Genomic DNA, 21,679 nt, shown 5'->3' with positions numbered 1-21,679 from the left:
CACGTGTTTTTTTACTGCTGATGGTGCGTAAGATGATTTTTGGTGGCACATGATGAATACTTTTCATTTACTAGTTCTGTTTTTTATTGTATTTACTTACTTTTTGAGATGGAATCTTGCTCTGTCTCCCAGGGTGGAGTGCAGTGGCGCTATCTTGGCTCACTGCAACCTCTGCCTCCTGGGTTCAAGCGATTCTCCTGCCTCAGCCTCCCGAGTAGCTGGGATTACAGGCGCCCGCCACCACGCCCTGCTAATTTTTGTATTTTTAGTAGAGACAGGGTTTCACCATGTTGGCCAGGCTGGTCTTGAACTCCTTACCTCAGGCGATCCACCCTCCTTGGCCTCCCAAAGTGCTGGGATTACAGGTGTGAACCACAGCGCCCAGCCTACTAGTTCTGTTTTTTAATGTGTATGAATGAAAACATAACTATCATATCACACCTATGAATTCATGGACAATAGTGCTTAGGATGATACTAAAGTCATGTCAAAGACAAAATTGCAACCAATTTAGTTTCCAGATCTCAACTGGCTGTATTGCAATTCTAGAATTGGGCAATGTTTCATTCCGTAATATAGAATAAGTGTTTACATGAGCTAAGCAGGAATTGGCTTTATGGACAGAATGGCTGCAGAAAGCAGAAGCAAAGAACAAAGAGTGTATCAGTCCTTTCAAAGCTGCTTTTCTTGTAAGGCAGGACAGGGAAACAGAACAATAGAGAAATAACTGAATAGTTAACATTAGATTACTTAAGACTTTTGTGTGTGTGTGTGTGTAAGGTTTAAAACTAGGGAACTTCATTATCATGCCAGTTGAAGATTTAAACATGGAGTTTGGGAAGTTGGATGTTATCTCTTTCTCCTGGTTTCTGGGAAGGTCAGATAAACTTAGTCTGGGCGTGAATGACTCCATTTTGATTTTTAGTCTGGTCTCTTGGAGCCTAGTGCAGGAGCTTAGTCCAGAATGATGGCCTTCTGTCATTTTTAGTTAACAGTAGATGCAGTTTTTAAAGAGGCTTTTAAGAAAAATATTAGGTGAACAGTAGATGGGATGGTAAAGATGGGATACAAATGGCTGAAGTTTGTAGGTTCCAAGACTCAGTAACTCTAGTGCAGCGCCACACCTTATTTAATGAAGTCTTTGTGGTGATGGCCACTGCTGAGCAGGTCCAGATTTCAGGACTTAAACACTTGCCTTCAGAAGTCTCAGGCAAAAAAGTAAAGACTTGACTAACTCAAGCAAATTGACAAATTTCTTTTTTTGCATTTGTGACAAAAATACCCACAAGTAGATTATGTAGAATTTAAAATACCATAGCCATTAGTATTGGTGGCCTTTTTTTTTTTTCAATGAAAAAATGAATAATATTGTTTCCTCTTTCACCTTTAGCAGTTTCCCGGCTACCTGGATTGCTCCTCGGTTCCTCATTGTTTGCTGTTGGGACTCCCCATGTTAGAAGTAAAGTTAGGGTCTGACTTGTTCTGTTGGGCTGGGAGAAAAAGCCTAATCGCTTCTTGAACCCAAGCCAGTGCATGGATTCAAGGCTCTGTCCCATCTCAAGAGCTGACCTGTAGATTACTTCTTCCTGGTGACTGCTTTAAAGGGACAGTGGGACATGTGCCCTAAAATGATGTTAAACATTGAGGCAGGCAGTATTTAAAATCTCATTTCACTTTGTCATATTGCTCATAATTCAACATAGTGGGGTCTTGAGAAGGGAAACCAGTAGTGGTAGAAATGATACAGACTACTGTGGGAGGCACTTGCTTTTTCAGTAAAACCCAGAATAAAACGGAAATCTCTGGTAAGTAATAGAAGCCGAGAAAGCTGCTTTCAGATGTAGTTTATGGTTTTTTTTTTTTTTTTTTTTAAGCCTTAATTACCTGTAGTCCCTAGACGTTTTCTGTGTATCTTTACACTGTCATCTTTCATTATCTACAGTTGGGTGTTGGTCTGTGTTTGCAAGTGATCTTGTTCTGAGTTAACACGCTGTAAAGGGCCATGGATCTGGTATAGCTCCTTGTAATAAGTTATTTAGTGTTTCAGATTTTAGTTTTAAAAAATTGCTATAAAGATGGATCCAAGTCTGATAGCTCATTGTGCCAAGTGTTACTAGTGAAGATTAGGTTAAAATAGAGCAAAATGCCGGGTGCAGTGGCTCACGCCTGTAATCCCAGCACTTTTGGGAAGCTGAGTCGGGCGGAATCACGAGGTCAAGAGATGGAGACCATCCTGGCCAACATGGTGAAACCATGTCTCTACTAAAAATAGAAAAATTAGCTGAGTATGGTGGCGGGTGCCCGTAGTCCCAGCTACTCAGGAGGCTGAGGCAGGAGAATTGCTTGAACCCGGGAGGCAGAGGTTGCAGAGAGCCAAGATCGTGCCATTGCACTCCAGCCTGGTGACAGAGCCAGACTCCCATTTCAAAAAAAAAAAAGCAAAATGGTGGCAGTGATATAGCCCAAGATTATTCTCCTAATTTATTTTATTTATTTATTTTGAGATGGGGTCTTACTCTGTTGCCCAGGCTGAGTGCAGTAGCCTAATCATGGTTCCCTGCAACCTTGAACTTCATTTATTTAATACAAGGTTTCTACGTGACTTCATAATGAGAAACTCTCAAATGTTTCCCAACTGAGGTGGGATCTGTGCTTCAATTCCTCATACTTTGTAAATTTTGATTTTGTCATTCTTACTGTCTTGTCTCTAGAGAGGTGTCGTGACCTGTGTCATTGGGCACATTGGCAACGGGGAAAAAGCCTTTTACTGAAAGCTGTGTTTTGCAGGATTACAAGTCTGCCTTCCCACTAAGATCTAATTGATGACACGCAGCAAGCATCCTTTGAGCAGATTTTGAGTTCAAACCAAGCAACTCCTTGGATATACAATTATAAGACCACCTTACTTGTAGATGTCAGGTTTCTAGAACAGCCTATTTCCTGTGGTATGGAAGTTAGTCATTATGTGTAGGCAATGGCTGATGAGTCTGGATACATTCTGAAAGGGGAGGGGCCGAGTTGTGACATTCGCCCTTGGTCTGCAGACCAGGTTTTGCAAAGCTAGAGTGGGGCTGTTTGTTTTCTTCTCTTCTTGGGAAATTGCCATTGGATCAGTTTGTCTTGGTTAAGATCTTTTGTGGGTAGCTGAGCAGTTGGGCTTTTAAAGATGAGAGCCACATGAAAGAAGACTGTTCTTTCCTAGTCATACAAATGATTATCTCCATGGTCGTATAATCTCCATAAGAAGTATGAGCATTCGAGACCACACATTTAAAAACTTAACATATAACAGAGTCAGAAGGAAAGGTGTACAACCTATTGGCAGAGGTCAGTACCTTTGCAAGCCGTTCTTACATGTTTCCAGCACCACTTATCGTGGTCTTCTCATGGTAGAATAACCTTTCAGTTTATCCAGAATCTTTCCACTCCTAAAATAAAGCCCTTTTAGGATGTTAGAAACTTGAACATTCATGGCAACTTCAAGTAAAAAAATAAAAATGTTTAACTGAAGACTTAATCTTTAACTCTGACTTTAAAACTTTCCTAGTCAAAGAGCTGGAGTTGCTTAATTTATCCAAGCATTTGCTTTTCCAAGTTCACAGCTCTCAACTATTGATTGGCCTAGCAGAAAGAGATAATAAAAAGTTATGCAACAGGTAAAAATCTTTCCAGTTGCCTTTTCCCCATTTGGAAGGAAACCTGTTTTTCCTTCCCTCTGAGCAGTTTGGCCTAAGCTCCTTCCCTTTCTGATTTGCATATTTACTATTTGCATATAGTACTTCAATTGATTCACTCAAGAGAAAGTTCTAAAGATCTCCAGTATTTAATACTTCTGATACAACCAGCTTAAGCAAAAGAATTTTCAATTATGATAGCAGTTTAACAGAACAAAACTTTTTTTTTTTTGAGGCGGAGTCTCGCTCTGTCACCCAGGCTGGTGTGCAGTGGCCCAACCTCGGCTCACTGCAAGCTCCGCCTCCGGGGTTCACGCCATTCTCCTGCCCCAGCCTCCCGAGTAGCTGGGACTACAGGCACCCGCCACCACGCCCGGCTAAATGTTCTGTATTTTTAGTAGAGACGGGGTTTCACCGTGTTAGCCCGGATGGTCTCGATCACCTGACCTCGTGATCCGTCCGCCTCGGCCTCCCAAAGTGCTGGGATTGCAGGCGTGAGCCACCGCGTATGGCCAGAACAAAACTTTCAAAAACACACTTTTAAAGTACTGAAGTTACTGAAACTCTGAAATGCTCCAAAATTCAGAGCTTTTGATCCCTGACATGAGGCCCAAAGGAAATGCTCATTGAAGAATTTCAGATTTCAGATTTTTGTATTAGGGATGCTCTACTGGTAAGTACAATGTTAATATTCTAAAATCTGAAGTTCAAAATCCAGAACACTTCTGGTCCCAAGCATTTGGGATAAAGGATACTCAACCTGTACAAGATATTTTCTCCCTAAGAAGAACCAGACTATTATTTTCAGTCTATAACAGTCTAACCAGACTGTTAGAAATCTATGAGCAAAAGACTGGCGTTCTCAGACAGAATGTGGATCATTCATAGGGTATTTCTGAAACTAAAAACCAGTTTTGTAAGCTAAAAAATTTTGGCCTCCAAAATGTAATGCTTTCATGGTTGTATTCAAAGTGAAGCGTATGTAGTCTGAATTTTTCTGAAAGACTGACTCTAGGATTGGACACATCGTGTTTCAGGAAGAAGAAATGTGTTTATATGTTGCCAGCTACTTGTTCCAATAATTTTTAGTGCCTATTGTAGATCTTGCTCTTAAGGACCTTATTGTCTGGTTGGAACATAAGATAGTGACAATTAGAAAATGTTGTAAAACCAGTGCTGTAAAAATAGCAGTGGTGGCTCACGCCTATAATCCCAGCACTTTGGGAGGCTGAGGTGGGTGGATCACCTGAGGTCAGGAGTTCGAGACCAGCCTGACCAACATGGAGATACCCCATCTCTACTAAAAAAAAAAAAAAAAGTACAAAATTAGCAAAGTGTGGTGGCACATGCCTGTAATCCCAGCTACTCGGGAGGCTGAGGCAGGAGAATTGCTTGAACCCGGGAGGCGGAGGTTTTGGTGAGTCGAGATTGCACCATTGCACTCCAGCCTGGGTGACAAAAGCGAAACTCCATCTCAAAAAAAAAAAAAAAAAAAAAAATGGCAGTGTTATAAATGAAGGTCCTCAGGGGCAGAGAGGCTCTCAGTCAGGAAGGAGTCCTGTGGGAAGTAAAATCCCAGCATAAGGCATGAAAGAGCAAGACTAGAGAAAGGAATGGGGAGGGATTCTGAGCAGTGGTAACAGTGTGTGTAAGACTAGGCCAGGCACGGTGGCTCATGCCTGTAATCCCAGTACTTTGGGAGGCTGAGGCGGGCAGATCACAAGGTCAGGAGTTTGAGACCAGCCTGACCAACATGGCAAAACCCCGTCTCAACTAAAAATACAAGAATTAGCTGGGCGTGGTAGCATGCGCCTGTAATCCTGGCTACTTGGGAGGCTGAGGCAGGAGAATCGCTTGAACCTGGGAGGCGGAGGTTGCAGTGAGCCAGGATTGCACCACTGCACTCCAGCACACGTGACAGAGTGAGATTCCGTCTCAAAAAAAATAAATAAATAAAAAAGTAAACACATTTCCCCACCTAACTGAAAGGATGTTTGGAAATTAGGGGAGCAGTTTGGTGAATTTCCTCTGTCTCTGTCACAGGCTAGGGGCTTGCATAAGCTGCTTTAGTTCTGAGCTTATTTCCTCATCTATGAAATAGGGATAGCCATAGGAACCTCCGAGAGCAGCTGTGGAGAGTAAATGCTATCATGACTGTAAAATGCCTAACGTTGTTTCAGACACAATAAAGGTGATGGAGGGAACCTTTATCAAGCTTGGTTGAGATTTCCAAGCTATGGGTCATATCTCATTGGTGGATTATAACCAACAATTATAAACAAAATGGAAAAAAAAAAAGAAATAGTGCAAATCAGTGCATCATAGAAGTAAGGGTAAATATTGAGTAGATTATTTATTTTTGAGACAGGGTCTTGCTCCGTCACCCAGGCTGGAGTACAGTGACACACTCATCGGTCACTGTAACCTCAAACTCCTGGGCTCAAGCAGTTCTCTCCCCTCAGTCTCCTGAGTAGCTGGGACTAGAGGTGTGCATCATCACACTTGCTTAATTTTTAAAAATTTTTAAAAATTTTTTTGTAGAGACAGAGTATGGCTGTGTTGCCCAGGCTTGGGTAAATATTTAAAAGGTTAAATATTCATGAAACTTTTCATTGAGTTGTACATGGATTTATATGGGTGCATTGGGTAAGGATATAAAATATATTTCTCACTGAAGGTTGCAGTTAAAGTTTGAAAACTACTTGTATAGTCCAAACTCATTTCTCAGTGACTCAAAGACTTAGCACACCAAAGCAAACAAAAAACCACTCTATTGGATTATGCTGTTTTGAAAGAAGCAATTTAAACCTTCAGGCTTAAAAAAAAAATAGCTTTGAAAAGCATCCTTAAGAGTCTGAATTTTGGCTCTACTGCTTACTAGCTCCTAGGTTATTATTATTGGAGTGTTGGATTGTTTTATTAGTTGATATGTGTAAAAATGTTTTGAGAATGATGCCTGGTACGTAGTAAACCTTGGGAAACTATTTGTGGACGTTATTATGTAAAAGTGGTAGTACTCTGCATTTAGGTAGATTTGTGCAGTGCACTAGGGACATAGGTGCTTATTTTCCATTTGATTCTTTAGAAAGTATCTCTTAGATGCCAGTTAGCCATTTTCTTTTCTTTTTTCTGTTTTTTTTTTTTTTTTTTTTTTTTTTTTTGAGACAGGGTCTTACTCTGTCACCCAGGCTGGAGTACCCAGGCATGATCACTGCTCACTGCAGTCTCAGCCCCCTGGGCCCAAGGGATCCTCCTGTCTCAGTCTCCCAAGTAGCTGGGACCACAGACATGTACCACCAAGGCTGGCTAATTTTTTTATTTGTGTTTTTGTAGAGATTGGGTCTCCCTATGTTGCCCAAGCTGGTTTCGAACTACTGGGCTCAAGCAGTCCTCCTGCCTTGATCTTCCAAAGTGCTGGGTCTGCATGTGTGAGCCTTCACATTATGCCAAGTTGACCCTTTTTGTGTCATCATACACATTCCCTGTCTTCTTGGAGCTTGCAGTCTAAGATGCTGTCACTAAAATGACAACAGCCTTTCTCTTCTATGTACTTTTTATATTTGACTGTTTGCTTGGGAGCCATGAATGTTTTTGTCCCAAGGGAATAAATAACGTATAATGCATTTAAGCCTTGGATGCACAATAGACATAATAAAGTATATTATAATAAAATGTCATCTTAGGCACTTAAAAAATTCAGTGAGAAGGACTTACTGGGAGGGAGAAATTACGAAACATTTTCTTTTCTGGTTCTTAAAATATGTTTTTGGCCTGGAAGAAACAAGTGTCAAAGTTGTTTTTAAGATTATTAGGTTGACTTCTCTTACAGTGAGTAGTTGGTGTCAGCAAACTGATTTGCAATGAGAAAGATGACTGTGCCTTTTGCTGAGCAGTGGTGGATAATGAGACTTCCACTTCAATAAGCCCATTGGCAATACCGAGTTGTAACCTGGGTGAATAGGAGTTAATCTTGGCTGCCTGGCAGAAGTGGATTTGTTATATAATTTATGATACCCAGAAATCCTTTGGGGAGGTCTTTATTATCTTATTATCATGACAGTATCCATCTATGCCTGAAGATTAATTTTTGTTGTTCTCATCTAGTTCCACCAGAGCGATTCTCCTAACTGAAAGGGTAGTGACTTGTTAAATGCCTGCATTTGGCTTTTGCTTTGACACAAAGGTATGCTAATCAAGATTGCATGTTAGAAATCCAGAAATATTTCAGTTAGTGATTTATTAATAGTTTAGAGATTTTTTTTTCTCCTGTTAAACTGACTTCTGAAAAATGAGTCATATTCAGGGTTTCAAACATTTCCTCTTTGACCAGCCTCAAAAGAGATTTATCAGTGTTTCTGTCTTGTAGATTGTTGCTGCAATTCATTTGTGTCAGTTCTGCCACTGCTGAAACAAACACAAGAGGGGTATCAGTTTGGTTTTCCATCATTTGACACAAACGGACTTCTTAATTCTGTCACTAGTGGACGATCACTGTTAAACAAGCCGGTACTATTTTTTATGACTCACTGAGAAGTCATGTGGTAGTGTGATACCCCGTCTCCAGCTACCAGTGTTTAAACTTGTAATTTTCAATATATTGTGTTAAAACAGACTTCTAATTCTGGCTATTTTTCTTTTCAATTTTAGGCCTAAAATTGGAAGCTCTGTTTTTGTAAAACAGCCTCCTAGAAAAGTCACCGGTGTTGCTATTCTCTCTCTACCCCAAATATCATAACTGGGCCTGGGGGCGGGCAGAGTAAGAGCTGGCTGTTTCACATGGTTAAGCAGAATGTGTGGGTTTGCCAGCCAGCGGAGGTGGAATCTGCCCTTTGCTTTCTCAGCAAGTACCTCTGGCTTTGGGGGCCCCGTTGAGGACTTTAGTTGTTGGCCTTTCTCGCAGTCATGTGAAACAAAGTTCATTGTCTCTGGTGGCTCTAAAGAGATGGAGGACCTTTATTGTCTGTATCTCTTACCCTCTTTGACAAGGTATGTGCTTCAGCCCTCCAAGTTAAAAGTCACTCTGTCATCAAGTGAACAGTGGTATCACATCTTATGAGGTGTAACACTGGCCATGAGTCCTTGTGTTTTAAGCAGTTGAATTCCTATTTAAAGCAAGTGGTATGCAGTATTCAAAAAAGCTGCTGGCTGTTGCTCCTGCATCTCTAGACACCTTAAATATGATGCCTTTATTTGTTGAGGTGGGGAAGATGCAGTTCAGACCAGCAGCCTCAGGCTTTTCACTGGAGTGTTCCCAATTGGTGAGCCCCTTGGTCTTCCTAGAGTGCAGTGCGTGGCTGTGGCTTCAGTAAACCCTTGGACATAATACCCTGACTGAAAAGAGAGGCAGAAGTGATTTCCATTAATGTGAATTTTTTCTAAGTTCCTGAGGTACAGGTCAAAAAGAGACATGACAGGTTGAACATCTCCCTGTGTCAGCTTCATATTCTGGCTTTTGCTGTATTTGAGGTGAAAATAGCTTGTGAAGTGAGGAGAGATGGAACCATGTACTGCTAGCTGAGAAGCTGTGTTTGTATCACATTATCTGAGAAACTCATAAGGTAAAGAATAATTGGAGTAATAAGATAATCCTCTCCTCTCTTTCCTCTCTGAAGGTAGTGGGTGCTTCGAATGGGGGAGTCCAAGAAAAAATAGACCTTAAGAATCAGGGCTGGGCACAGTGCTCACACCCATAAACCAAGCACTTTGGGAGACTGAGGCAGAAGGATTACTTGAGCCCAGGAGTTCGAGACCAGCCTGGGCAACATAGCAAGACCCTGTCTGTACAAAAATAAAAATGAAAAAAGTAGCTGGGTGTGGTGCCGTGTGCCTGTAGTCTTAGCTGCTTTGGGAAGCTAAGGTGGGAGGATCGTTTAAGCCCAGAAGTTTGAAGTTAACAGTGAGTTATGATTGCACCATCGCACTCTGGGCTGGCAACAGAGCCAGATCCTGTCTCTAAAAAGAAAAAATCAGCTCTTGAGAACTGAAATTGAGTTCTGCATTCTTAGGACTCAACTCCCTTTACTCTTTCCTGTTGAGTGTTTGTTAACATCATCCTATAATTTGAATTGGTATAAATAGCTACCATTTATTGAGTACTAATTGTGTGTGAGAAAGTGCTAAACATCTCAGATTCGGCATTTATTCAATCACGAGTTAATATATTTAAGGCAATAAAGCCTTGTACAGAGCATGTGCTCAGTATCAGTGACTATTATTCCTTCTACAGATACTTATCAATGTGCCATGTGCCACATAGCCTAGGTACACAGGGTAAAGTGGCGAATAAGGCAGATAAAATGCCTGCTGTTAGAGGGAGCAGGCAATAAATAAGTCAGCAAATTAGAATTTCACAGAGTTGTAAGTGCTGTGAAGAAGTAAAACAGTGTTGTGCTGAATTAGAGGGAAGTGGCATTTGGATTGGTTGAACATGGAACACATGTCAGCACATGAACTGAGACCCATCTCATATGAAGCAGCCATTTATTCTTCACCATGACCTTTTTTCTTTTTTTTTTCATCACAGAACTCAGTCTCATTTTTTTGTTAATTGATAAATAATGTATGTAGTTTTGAGACATGTGATAATTTGATACATTCATATTATGTGTAAAAATCAAATCAGGGTAATTGGGATATTTTATCACCTTAAATATTTATCTTTTCTTTATGCTGGGATCATTTAAATTATTCTCTTCTACCTATTTTGAAATGTACGTTAGATTATTGTTGACTGGAGTCACCCTACTGATTTTTCCAACACTAGGTCTTACTTCTGTTTGTACCCACTAACCCACTTCTTTTCATCTCCCCTCCGCCTCCCCTTGCCTGCCTCTGGTAACCACCTAGAGAAGATAACTGTCTCTCTCTTCCTGAGATCCACTTTTTTAGCTCACACATGAGTGAGAACATGTGCTATTTGTCTTTCTGTGCTTGGTTTATTTCACTTAATGTAATGACCTCTAGTTCCATCCGTGTTGCCTATGACAGGGTTTCATTCTTTTTTGTGGCTGAATAATATTCCATTGTGTATATGTATCACATTTTCTTTATCCATTCATCCATGGATGGGCACTCAGGTGGATTCCATATTTTGGCTATTGTGAATAATGCTACAATAAACATGGGAGTGCAGATCTCTCTAGTATATTGATTTTCTTTCCTTTGCACATATGCCTAGTAGTGCAATTGCTGGATCATACGGTAGTTCTATTTTCAGTTTTTTGAGGGCCCTTTATACTGTTTTCCATAGTGGCTATACTCATTAACATTTCCACCAACAGTATACGAGGGTTCCCATTTTTCCACATCCTTGCCATTCATTATTCTGTTTTTTTTTTTAATAACCATTTTAACTGGGGTGAGATAATATTTCATTGTGGCTTGTATTTACATTTCTCTGATGATTAGTGATGTTGAGCATTTTTTCATATACCTGCTGGCTATTTTCATGTCTCCTTTTGAGAAACATCTATTCAGATCTTTTGCCCATTTAAAAATCAGATTAGAGTCGGGCACAGTGGCTCAAGCCTGTAATCCCAGCACTTTGGGAGGCTGAGGCAGGCAGATCACCTGAGGTCAGGAGTTTGAGACCAGCCTGGCCAACATGGTGAAACACCATCTCTACTGAAAATACAAAAATGAGCTGGGCCTGGTGGCATGCACCTGTAATCCCAGCTACTCAAGAGGCTAAGGCAAGAGAATCACTTGAACCTCGGAGGTGATGGTTGCAGTGAGCCGAGATCGTGCCACTGCACTCCAGCCTGGGCGACAGAGTGAGACTCTGTCTCAAAAAAAATAAATAAAATAAAAATCAGATTATTATTATTATCATTTTGCTATTAGGTTGTTTGAGCTCCTTATATATTCTGGCTGTTAATCCCTCGTCAGGTGGATAGTTTGCAGATTTTTTTCCTATTCTGTGGATTGTCTCTTCACATTGTTGATTGTTTCCTTTGCTGTGTAGAAGCTTTTTAGCTTGATATAACCCCATTTGTCTCTTTTTGCTTTGGTTGCCTGTGCTTTTAAGGTCTTATACAAAAAATCTTTGCCCAGACCAGTGTCCTAGATCATTTCCCCAGTGTTTTCTTCTAGTAGTTTCATAGTTTCATGTCTTATATATAAGCCTTCAATCCACTTTGATTTGATTTTTGTATATAGTGTGAGAGAGGGGATCTAGTTTTATTTGTCTGCATATAGTCATTTAGTTCACAGTGATTTGTTTTAGTTCCCGTTTTCAGCTGAGAAAACTGAGATGGAAGATGGTTAAGTGTGTGCTAGAGAGTTGGTAGAGCTGGGCTGTACAAACCTAGTCATTTTGTATCCAGTGCATGTACTTTCCCTCCTGGAAGGCACATGACTATACTGGAGCAGCTGAAGGAGCTGCAATATCTGTGCAACTGGTTTTTGAGTGAGAGAATTGAACGTTCGTTGCAGAACAGTCAAGACACTGAACGCAATTCAGAAAAGTTGCATGTAATTTCATGGACCCCCTATTGCTGGATGCAACATTTGTGTGTGTGTGTGTGTGTGTGTGTACGCGCGTGTGCATGAGCGCACGCAGTTGATTCTGGGGCCATAGTTGTCTTTGAGTCTTCAGACTTATTGATGACTGAAAGAACTTATGGTGCTGCTGGTTTATTTTCTAATTTTTTTATGTTGCTGTTTCTTAAAGTAGGGCATAGCTGCTGGGGCAGGGTTTTCATGGACAGCGTTGTGATGGCCGTTAGGTGGCAGCAATTTTGGCCGGTCATGTGGGTGGGAAGTGGGCAGGAACTGAGCAGGAATCATCAGATGTCTTACTTTGCAAAGCTTGCAGTGCCACAGTGCCTTCCAACAGGTAGAGAGCTCTATTTTTAATTACCTGCTTATCTTCGCACATGTTAATGTACGCTGGGGCCTCATGCCACATGAGCATTTGTGAAAATAAGTAACTTTAAAAAAAAAAAAATCAAAGCCTAAACCTTGGGGCCTCAAGTTTCAACCTGCAGAGAACGTATTCAAATAAAGATGTGCAAACATGAGCATTTCCTGTCAGTCTTCAAAACTTAAACACTTTCTTAATAGGCTCTTCAGCATGTAAAATCAAAGAGAAATTGTCTCAGTGATAGGAATTGAAACCAAGAGGGTAGCCAAGTTCAGGTTAGATTTGGGCTTTCAGTTTCACGGGATATGGTTTAGATCAAATACCTGTTTCAGCTGGAAGGTTGATCATGTTATTGTACAGAGAAAGACTTCTGAGAGCTTTTGCTTTATAGCCTTTCACATGGTGTCTGAATGCTGGGATGGGGTTCCTCCTTGGGAACAAGAAGATGACAGCAAATATGTACACAATAGAATAAAGCTCCTAAAGTACTCTGTGGCATATCTACTTGAAGGAGGTCGAATGGTGTAAAAATTGCAATTGGAAAGATTCTTTTAGCCACTTAGTCATACCATCTTTTAAATAGCATCCTACTGGTCCACGTAGTTATAATGGAATTTGACAGCTTTCATGAACTTGGATCATTGGTCCTGTTGTTCAGCTAAGGGTCCTATGATATATTCGACTAGAAATTGTGGCCTAGTCAGTTGGTTCTGAGCCATGAATCAGAACATCTAGCTATTAGATCTTCTCTCTGCTGTCTGAATAGAAGAGATCTGAGTGACATAGCTGTGTCTTGGTAAGGACTCTTTCAGTTGTGATAGAAAACCTGATATCTGACTCATGCAAAGGAGAGTTGGCTCACACCTGTGAAATTCAGGCTTTGATCTTGACTCTAGGAACAGTTGGATTCAGGGTGTAAATAATGCCTTCAAAATTCAGTTTCCCTTTGTCTGTTCATACTGCTTTCCACTTGGTGATTTCATTTTTGGGTTCTATGTGCATTGAAGCTGAGCCCCATGTGATAAACAGGGACCATTTAATCCTCACAGTGGCCCTTGAATAGGCATTCTTTCTTTCTCGGGTGGCTCTTTCTGTAGCATCTCCAGCCTCCTGTATTTTCAGTGGTCACATTCTCTCTGGCTGGCTTGTCATGGGCATATCCTGGATCCAGTCATTAAAGCCAGGGGCATGGGAGGCCTTGGTGGGCCTGAGTCCCATAGTTCTTTATGAACCCCACCCAGCTGTATGGCCGAGAGCAAGGGAAACGATCTGCTGGTGAAAACTGGGTGATCATCTGATGAAGAGCCTGGATGCTGGGAAGGCAGACACGTCTGCTACAAATCTGTCCTTTGACCCAGCCTGCGGCTTGACAGCCCATGTTAGTCTTCACACTAAATCCAGCCCATTGACCATTTCCAGGCATTCCGCATTTCTCTTTTGAATGAGCCTCTTGCTCCCTGGGAATGTGAGTCACTCAATCCAGGGACCAGACCCTTCTACCCCTGATGTTAAACCTTTGATAATGGGACTGTTACTCATTAGACCTTAAGATGGTCATCATCTTTGTCCTCTTCTTTTCATTGGAGGGAGTGTGAGGGGGAAGTTGATCTTCTTTTGAAAGAATAAATTGAGGAAATTTAGATATAAGTGAAAGATGTCTTTAGGATTAAGCTGCTTTTCTCCCCATTCCCCCATCGTTTAAAAACACTTTCTTAGAATCCCTGGAGCCAGAATCATTGGATCATTGGATTGGTTAGTTGTTGGTTTTTTTTTTTTTTTTTTTTTTTTTTTTTGAGACAGAGTCTCGCTCCGTAGCCCAGGCTGGAGTGCAATGGCACAATCTCCCTCACTGCTACCTCTGCCTCCCGGGTCCCACTTCAAGCAGTTCTCCCACCTCAGGTTCCCAAGTAGCTTGGGATTACAGGCATGTGTCACCACGCCCAGCTAATTTTTGTATTTTTAGTAGAGATGGGGTTTCACCATGTTGGCCAGGCTGGTCTTGAACTCCTGACCTCGTGAGCCACCGCGCCTAGCCTGGTTAGCCTTTTTGATGTGATTCGAAGTGAAGCAAGACTGAAAGGATATACTCCAAAATATTAACCATAGGTGGTAAAATTAGTGATTGGCTTTTTTTTTTTCTTTATGCCTCTCTGTACTTTCTAAACTTCATAAAATAATTATGTAATACTTTTGAATTTGCCAGCAGGAAAGAGCCTAGTGACCTCACTTTTCTGACCAGGTTACTGATGTGGTTGAAAGCAGGAATTCTTTTATTGTATGGGTCTTTTCTGTCCCTCTTCCTCTTCCTGTCTGCTATGCATTAGCAGTCAACCTCCGTGGTGGGGAAAAAGCTGATAAATGTGGTCTTAATGGATTTAGATTTTTTTTTTTTAAGAATTAGCAAACATTAAGAGATTGATTGGCTACCACGTGGTGAACCTGAGGCCTACTTAGAGGCCTTTGGCTCCCGAAACCACATATCTACATTTGTGGTCATCCAGGTGCCCTTTAAGACATTTGGATGCAGTCATTTATCATCTGTATATTGTGTTCCTTCTTCGTCTTTGGACTCATTTCATAATTTCCTTTCTTGCCTTTACTTAGATGCAAAAATCTAACCTTATCTCCAGTTCACTAATTTTCAGTCAGTTGCTGACTCCCAAGTTCCTCAGAAGGTGATTGAAAAATGAGCAGTTGATGTGGTAATTGGGTGTTTTGAGGACTAATCAGCTACAATCAGGTAAACCTCCAGGGTGGCTGATAACCATATGCTGACTGGAAGGAGGGTATTAGTGCTAATCAGTGGTTTACTTTCAGTGGGTTCTACTGAGGCTCCATCCTAAGGAATAAAACAAGCTGCAAGCTTATAACGGAGATGAAGAGTGCAGCAGGCATGCCGTTTTTATTAGAGTAAGGTGCAGCACAAATCCAGGATGGCCTTCTGGTTTTAAACAGGGAAAGTCACTGGAAAAGCTGGTGTGAAAACAAAGAATGACCTAGAAATTTGGTGCCCGTTTATGATGCCCCCCTTGCACATAAGTGGGTAGTTAGAAATGCCCAGATCAATAGTGACAGCAAAAAATATTTCAATTATGGGTCAGTGAAATGATATGGCCCTTTTTTGGTTATTTTGAGTTATGTGGGATTAAACATGTAGCTCAGTTTGGAAGCCCAGATACCAAAAAAATGGTTCATTATTTGGTATTTGGAAACTTTATAGTATGTGTGTGTGTTGGCTTGTCTGTATTTGGCAAGTAGGCATTTGTTCTAGCCAGCCCACACTGGCTTCAGTCCTGAGGCCTCACCTGGACGTATATTCTTAGTAGTGTATTCAAAGGGTGCAATGTGAGGAACATTGAGAACACTTTAGAAAAGCAATGACTTTATGCTAAACTGGCTGGTCTTAGTCATGTGACCTAAGATGATTTTTATAGAAATATAGCCAGTTTTCTTTTTTAAAAGTTTTCTCTGTCCTCCCTACCCCCTTTCTCCCTTCCTTCCTCCCTCTTTTCTTTCGCACTTTTGAGATTGGTTGATGTAAAAAGTCATGGGTTCCTCCCCAACCCTAACTGGAACTGCTGTCTTAGCTTGTTGCTGCAGTACATTTTAGGACAAAAAGTCTTTTAAAAGCTGGAAAATAGAAGCAGACGGGTCTCATTTGCTTTGGCAGAGGGATCGGCTTTCCCTCCCAAGTAACTCTGGGTAAGACCTAATCTCCAAAGGTGATCTTTGAAGTCTTAAGTTGGAAGTGGCAGCAGCAACTCTGCATTTAAAATGTTCTCTCAATCTTTCCTTGTTATTTTTGCACATTTACTTTCTAGGAAGTAGTTTACAAATGGACACCAGCCATATTCCATCTTTTTCTCAGGTCATTCAGAGTCAGGCTGCCAGGTGGGATCAAGGGGCTCCTGTGGTCTTGCCTTGAGACTCTACGGAGGATGGCTGTGCCAGTACAGCCGCCTCAGCCCCTGGCAGCTGTAGAAAAGCTGTCTGAGGAATTCATGTACTCATGTTCTCTGGCCTTTGGGTATCTGGCATATGTAGGAAGAAATAAAAAGCTGCACCCAGCTAGCTCTACAAACTATTTAGATGAAAGTTGAAAAGATGGGCTTTTTATGTTGCTAATATGTAGGAGCACCAGCATCTGGCAGTGGTTTCTTGCTGCTGAATAGATTCTAGATGGAAACAGAATGGAGGAGTGGAATGGATTGGTCCCTTCTGTCAAGGAAGCCTCAGCAGATCTCAAGTGCCTTGCTTACACTGACTTTTGGTGCCAGCATTTGCCTCCTGTTTTTTAGCTCCTCATTTCACAAGTCTGTTCTTGGGTGACAGGCTGTCCATTAGTAGCCAACACTCATTCCTCTGAGTGGGCTTCCTGACCCAGCGAGCTGCAGCCATCAGTTTACTTGGGTCTGTTTTCCACGTCTGGGCCTGTTACTGACCCTCCAGAGATCAAACTAAGATGATTAAGGAGAGGGAAGGCTGCAAAACCGGTGTTTCCTATCCCTCGTTGTTCAGATTGGAGTAGCCCTGCTTTCCCTCTGCTTTTGGACTTCTGCTTTTTCTTTGACTCTGATAGTCTTGGGCAAGGAGAAGTGTGAGATCTGTTCACCAAGGAGGCAAAGTGCCTGTCCTCAGGAGGGTTGCACATTTAGAACTTTGGCCTCACTGAATGCCAAAAAAGGTAAAGTAGTCCCAGAATATTAGATCTTGGAAAAACTAACCCAGATCCCTCACTTTAATGTCAGTGTCACAGAAACTCAGAGAGGTTAAGTGGCTTGCTCAAGAGTGCACATTGCTCGGGAGGATTTCACACCAGAACCAAAGGCTTCCTGGGGGTGTATTCTGTTCATATTGACTTGGTTCCTCAGGAATATACTTAGGCATTGATAGGTTGTTGGACATTTTCTTCTTGGGGCACCAGGACCTCCTTAGGGGTAGGGGAATATCCTGGCACACATCATAGCAGAGAACAGTAGTGATAACAGTGATGGAAAGTGGCGAGTTTAGAGTCAGACTGCCTGGATTTGAATCCTTCTCCTCCATAGATTGGCTGTGTGACCTCAGGCCACCTCCCTCAAGCTCTATTCACTTCCTCCCTCTGTAAAATGAAGATTATATTGTTTTCCTTATAGAGTCGTGGATTAAATGTGATAATTCATGCCAATAAATATATGTAATTATTTTTACATATTGTTATTAATATACATTAATAACATGAGCCAACCACATCAACCCTCTCCCTCCTCCCTTCCATTTCATGCTTATAGACATTTAAGGACCAGAATAAGACCTGCCTTCTCTCTGAAACTTCCCCATGGAAAGTCTGGCAGACTGGTTTTATTTTCCAGCCTTACTGCTTAGTAGTTAAGAGACCTGTTTCCTAATCTATGAAAGCTGCAACAACTCTTTTCTTGAGGTTGTTGGGAGGCTTGAAGGTGATGATGAATACGAAGCATGTAGCCCCAGGCTCCACAGATACTGATTTCATGTCCCCAGTCCCTCTCTACCTTTCTTTCCGTAATAGTAGTTCACACTTCTCTCTCCTTCTCCTGTCTGCTCAGTGTGGGTTTGTCCTCTGTGGTGGTTCTGTTCTGTAAGACACAGTTGACAGTAAGCCCCTAGAAGACAGGGACTTGCCTGGTTGGCATTTCATGATCTGCCTAGGAGATGGGAACAACTTCCTGATCCCTCTTTGGAGCTAGAGCAACCCAGGGACTGCAGCCTCTGGGATTGCCGTTTGGGCCCAGCAGTGGCCGCTCCAGGCCTAGGACCAGGCAGCCAGCCAAGCCCATCCCCAGGAACAGCGGCCAGCGCTGGCACAGGGGAGGAAAGAGTCTGGAGGCTGATGTGCAGAGGAGGGAGGGAGAGGCAGAGCAGCTGGGCTGAGACTGAGGGAGAGAAGCTGGAGGCTGATCTTGGTCCAGCAGAAGCTGAGCAGAGCTGCTGTCTTTGGTCTTTCAGGTAAACACTCAAAGCTATAAGTAGAAAAGAAAAAAGCCTAGAAGTTGGTTTCCCCAGTTTGTGGGTTTTTTTTTTCCTTCTTTCTTCTGTCTTTTCTTTCTCCACATCCCTCCTTGTCTCTGGCTCCATTCAACCCATTTGTGTCCCTTGCTAATGCAGGAGAAGGGTCACTTATTGTGAGCAGACCTGAATCGCCATGGGAGAGCCGGGCTGGCTCCTGAAAAGAGCACCGTTCTAGGAGAAGGGAGATGATTCTGTCATCAACGTTGTGACAATAATTATAACTATTATAGAGGCTAACACCAACCAAATGCTTTCTGTGAGTCAGGTATTGAGCAGAGCATTTACCTGCGTTATCTCATTTATTCTACCCAATAGTGCTTTGAGGTACAGCTGCCCCGTTTTAAAGTTGCATGCGGACAGTTCCCGTTATTTGGTGAGATTGCCATGGCAATGGCAATGGTTTGTCTTGGTTTGTCTGAGCTCATCATCACTGCACTTCTGTTTCCTGCATTCCTAGATAGACTCCTTGACCTCAGTGTGTCTCCGTTTAGTTTCCTGTAAAATGGGGGTAATTGCTTCACAGAGCTACATTTATATATAGCTTTCTTAATGTGTTAACAAATACAAAATGATATTCAGGACTAATAATGCTCTGTTGCTGTTGAAAATTTGGTGCCGGGATGTCCAGATTGTGCTGAGGCTGTCCACTTCAGAGGTGGCAGTGATGGGGAGGAGGACCAACTGGGAAGGCAGTTCCATTAAATTAGTAACTGAGTGGAAAGCTAGACATCCTTTCTTTTGCAGATCTACAGAGTTGGGACTAAGTGGAGAAGGGAAGGAGTTTGGAACTGGCTGAAAGCCTGCTCCAGGTTAGGGACTGGGCATAACCAGCAATTCAGTGTCCGTTGGGCACAGCAGATACTCAGCTTGATTTTATTCAGGATCAATCAAAAGGAAATCCTGTGTTGTGGAGAGTCTGATCCTCCAAGCATTACTGGGTAGTGGTGTATTTGAGTAGGATCAGTGCTGTGGCAAGATAATCGGTTTTGGAACAAGCCCTGGGCCAGTGACTCAGTGCAGGGATAGGAGGTTCTGGCCAGCTGGGCCTGTGGAATCTGAGACCTGGAGCCCATTGTTCAGATGGGGTAAGCTGGGGCTTCCAACAGGCTAACCAGATACTATTGAGCTACTACTACTACTGATACAGTAACAGCTGTCATATCAAGTGTTTTCTCTGAAGCCATGTACCTTTAATCTGCATTTCCTCACTGAATCTCTCAAGAGCTCTATCAGGCAGATACCATTTTGCAGATTGAGGAAATTCAGGCTTCCATTAGGGTCAAACAATTAGCCAGTGGCGCAGTTGGGCGTCCTTTTCAGAGCTGGAGCTTTTAACTGTGCTGGTGGACAAAAACTATCACATGTTTAGGGCATCTGGACTAATTCTCATTTCCACGTCTGGTGGGGCTGAGCCTGGGTGCATGGTGCCTGCCTGGATCGTGGCAGCAGGGCTGGCCTGGGGAGAGGGCAGTGAGTAGGAGATCCTTCTTGAGCACTGAGCACAGACCATGTGTTCTCTCTCCAGTGGCTGATGGTGAGATTTACTGCTCTGGGGTTGCTGTGGTGTCACTCCTGAACTTGGGGCCGGTCCGTCATGTGTTCTCTCTAGGTGCTTTGCTGGGGGTGGGCTCAGCAATCTAGCCTAGGGGTAAATGTCATGGTATCTTGAGCCAGATGTGTGATCATGGGTAATTTACTTTCCTCAGCCTCAGTTTCCTTGTTTTTAAATGAGGCTGTGATGAGTATATGTGAGTTCATGTCCCTAAAAGTGCTTAGCATAGTGCCTGGCACCGTATCAAGTGCTCAATAATTGATGACTGCTATTATTAGCTGTTAGCCATCAGCTAGTGAGTCTAGGGGAGACCTTCAACTTTAAAACACTTGAAGTGTTGCCAGCCTGGGCCACAGGGCTGGGCACTGTGATTGAGCCTGGGGAAAGCTCTGGGAGAGCAAAAGTATTTTCCCAGAGAAGGAGGTAGACACAGAAGAAGGTAGACAACTGGGCAGTAATCAGAGTAATCGGGGGACCATACTCACCAGATCTGGAGATATTTTTTTCTGGCTTTAGACCACCACTTGCCTCAACACTCAATGGAATGGGGGCATTTCAAAGAAAGAGACCAGAATGGAAGAAGGATCCAACCTTCTGGCATTTGCTGATTGATCGTCTGTTGAAACTTATTTTCTTCCCCTTTTTTTAATCTGCTGGGCATGTTAAAAGCTTTCAGGTTTCAGCTGGTTCTGCTGTGTCAGGTGGTCAAAAGATGCTCTTACATAGAGGGCCGGTTGGCTCAATGGGATTAGGGCCTCTTTGGGAGTCCCATCTGTTCTGTCCCCACCTGAAGGCCTTGGTGCCAGGATTTGGAGGAAGCTGCTAGGCTGAAGCATCTGTCCAGTGGGGGCGGGGTGAGTGGCCCGGGGTAGGTGGGTCAGATAGAGGCCAGGAAATCCTCTTATCTCGCTGGGTGCCCATGCCTCACTCAGCAGCAGGAGCTGAGCAGCAAAGCCTGGTGAGTCAGCGTGCCTGGGAATTAGAGTTGCCAGTCTGTGAGCATGTGGGGTTTGTGTAAGTTTGGGCCTTTTGTTTCTTTCAGCATTCTAGTCTTTAGAAACACAAATCTGGAAACCAGGCCCTCCACATGGTACAGTCCTTGTTTTGAGATAATTCAGCTCACACAGTTGCTTCCCTTGTACCATGGTCTTCCAAGAATTAACCCCTTGCCATTTGAAATTGTAATGAGTTGTACTTATGGCTTACTAGCTGTAGTCTTAAAGCATAAAAAGTCTTTTTAAAAACTTACTCAGGATGGTTATTTTCCATACCAAAAGCCCTTATAAGAGCTTCAGTGTATTTTTGAAGCCTAAGTAAAACTACAAGTCTTTGAGGGCATGTTTGGACATGTATTTTTGTCATTGTTCTCTTTGCGGGTGGAGAAGGGGACAGGCCTTGATATGACTAATCTCTAATAACTACAGGAATGATTGTGCTGTTCATTTTAAACTTACTGTATACTTAGAGCTTATCCTCAGAGAGAATTCCTCTTGAAGATGACTCCCAATTTATCCAGGCACTATTTGGAGGAAGCCAAGTATTTTAGGCAAAGTTTAAAGCTCC

General features: G+C 42.4%; 1 protein-coding gene across 8 annotated transcripts in view; it reads left to right on the top strand.

The window, feature by feature from the left end:
• The window catches only part of DCUN1D3 (defective in cullin neddylation 1 domain containing 3), a 47,782-nt gene that overhangs the window by 15,506 nt on the left and 10,597 nt on the right, over nucleotides 1–21,679 (top strand). Inside the window, exon 1 of one of the 8 annotated variants that reach the window (XM_063654025.1) lies at nucleotides 18,388–18,501. The exons of the other annotated variants lie outside the window; for them this stretch is intronic. The gene's annotated coding sequence lies outside the window, so the exon portion shown is untranslated. Of the gene's footprint in view, nucleotides 1–18,387; nucleotides 18,502–21,679 lie in introns of those variants that run through there. 8 annotated transcript variants of the gene reach the window in all.

This window comes from Pongo pygmaeus, chromosome 18 (genome assembly GCF_028885625.2).
Source record: "Pongo pygmaeus isolate AG05252 chromosome 18, NHGRI_mPonPyg2-v2.0_pri, whole genome shotgun sequence".
Taxonomy (NCBI): domain Eukaryota; kingdom Metazoa; phylum Chordata; class Mammalia; order Primates; family Hominidae; genus Pongo; species Pongo pygmaeus.
Note: the sequence above shows the minus strand (reverse complement) of the source record. Positions and strands in the feature narration are given on the sequence as shown.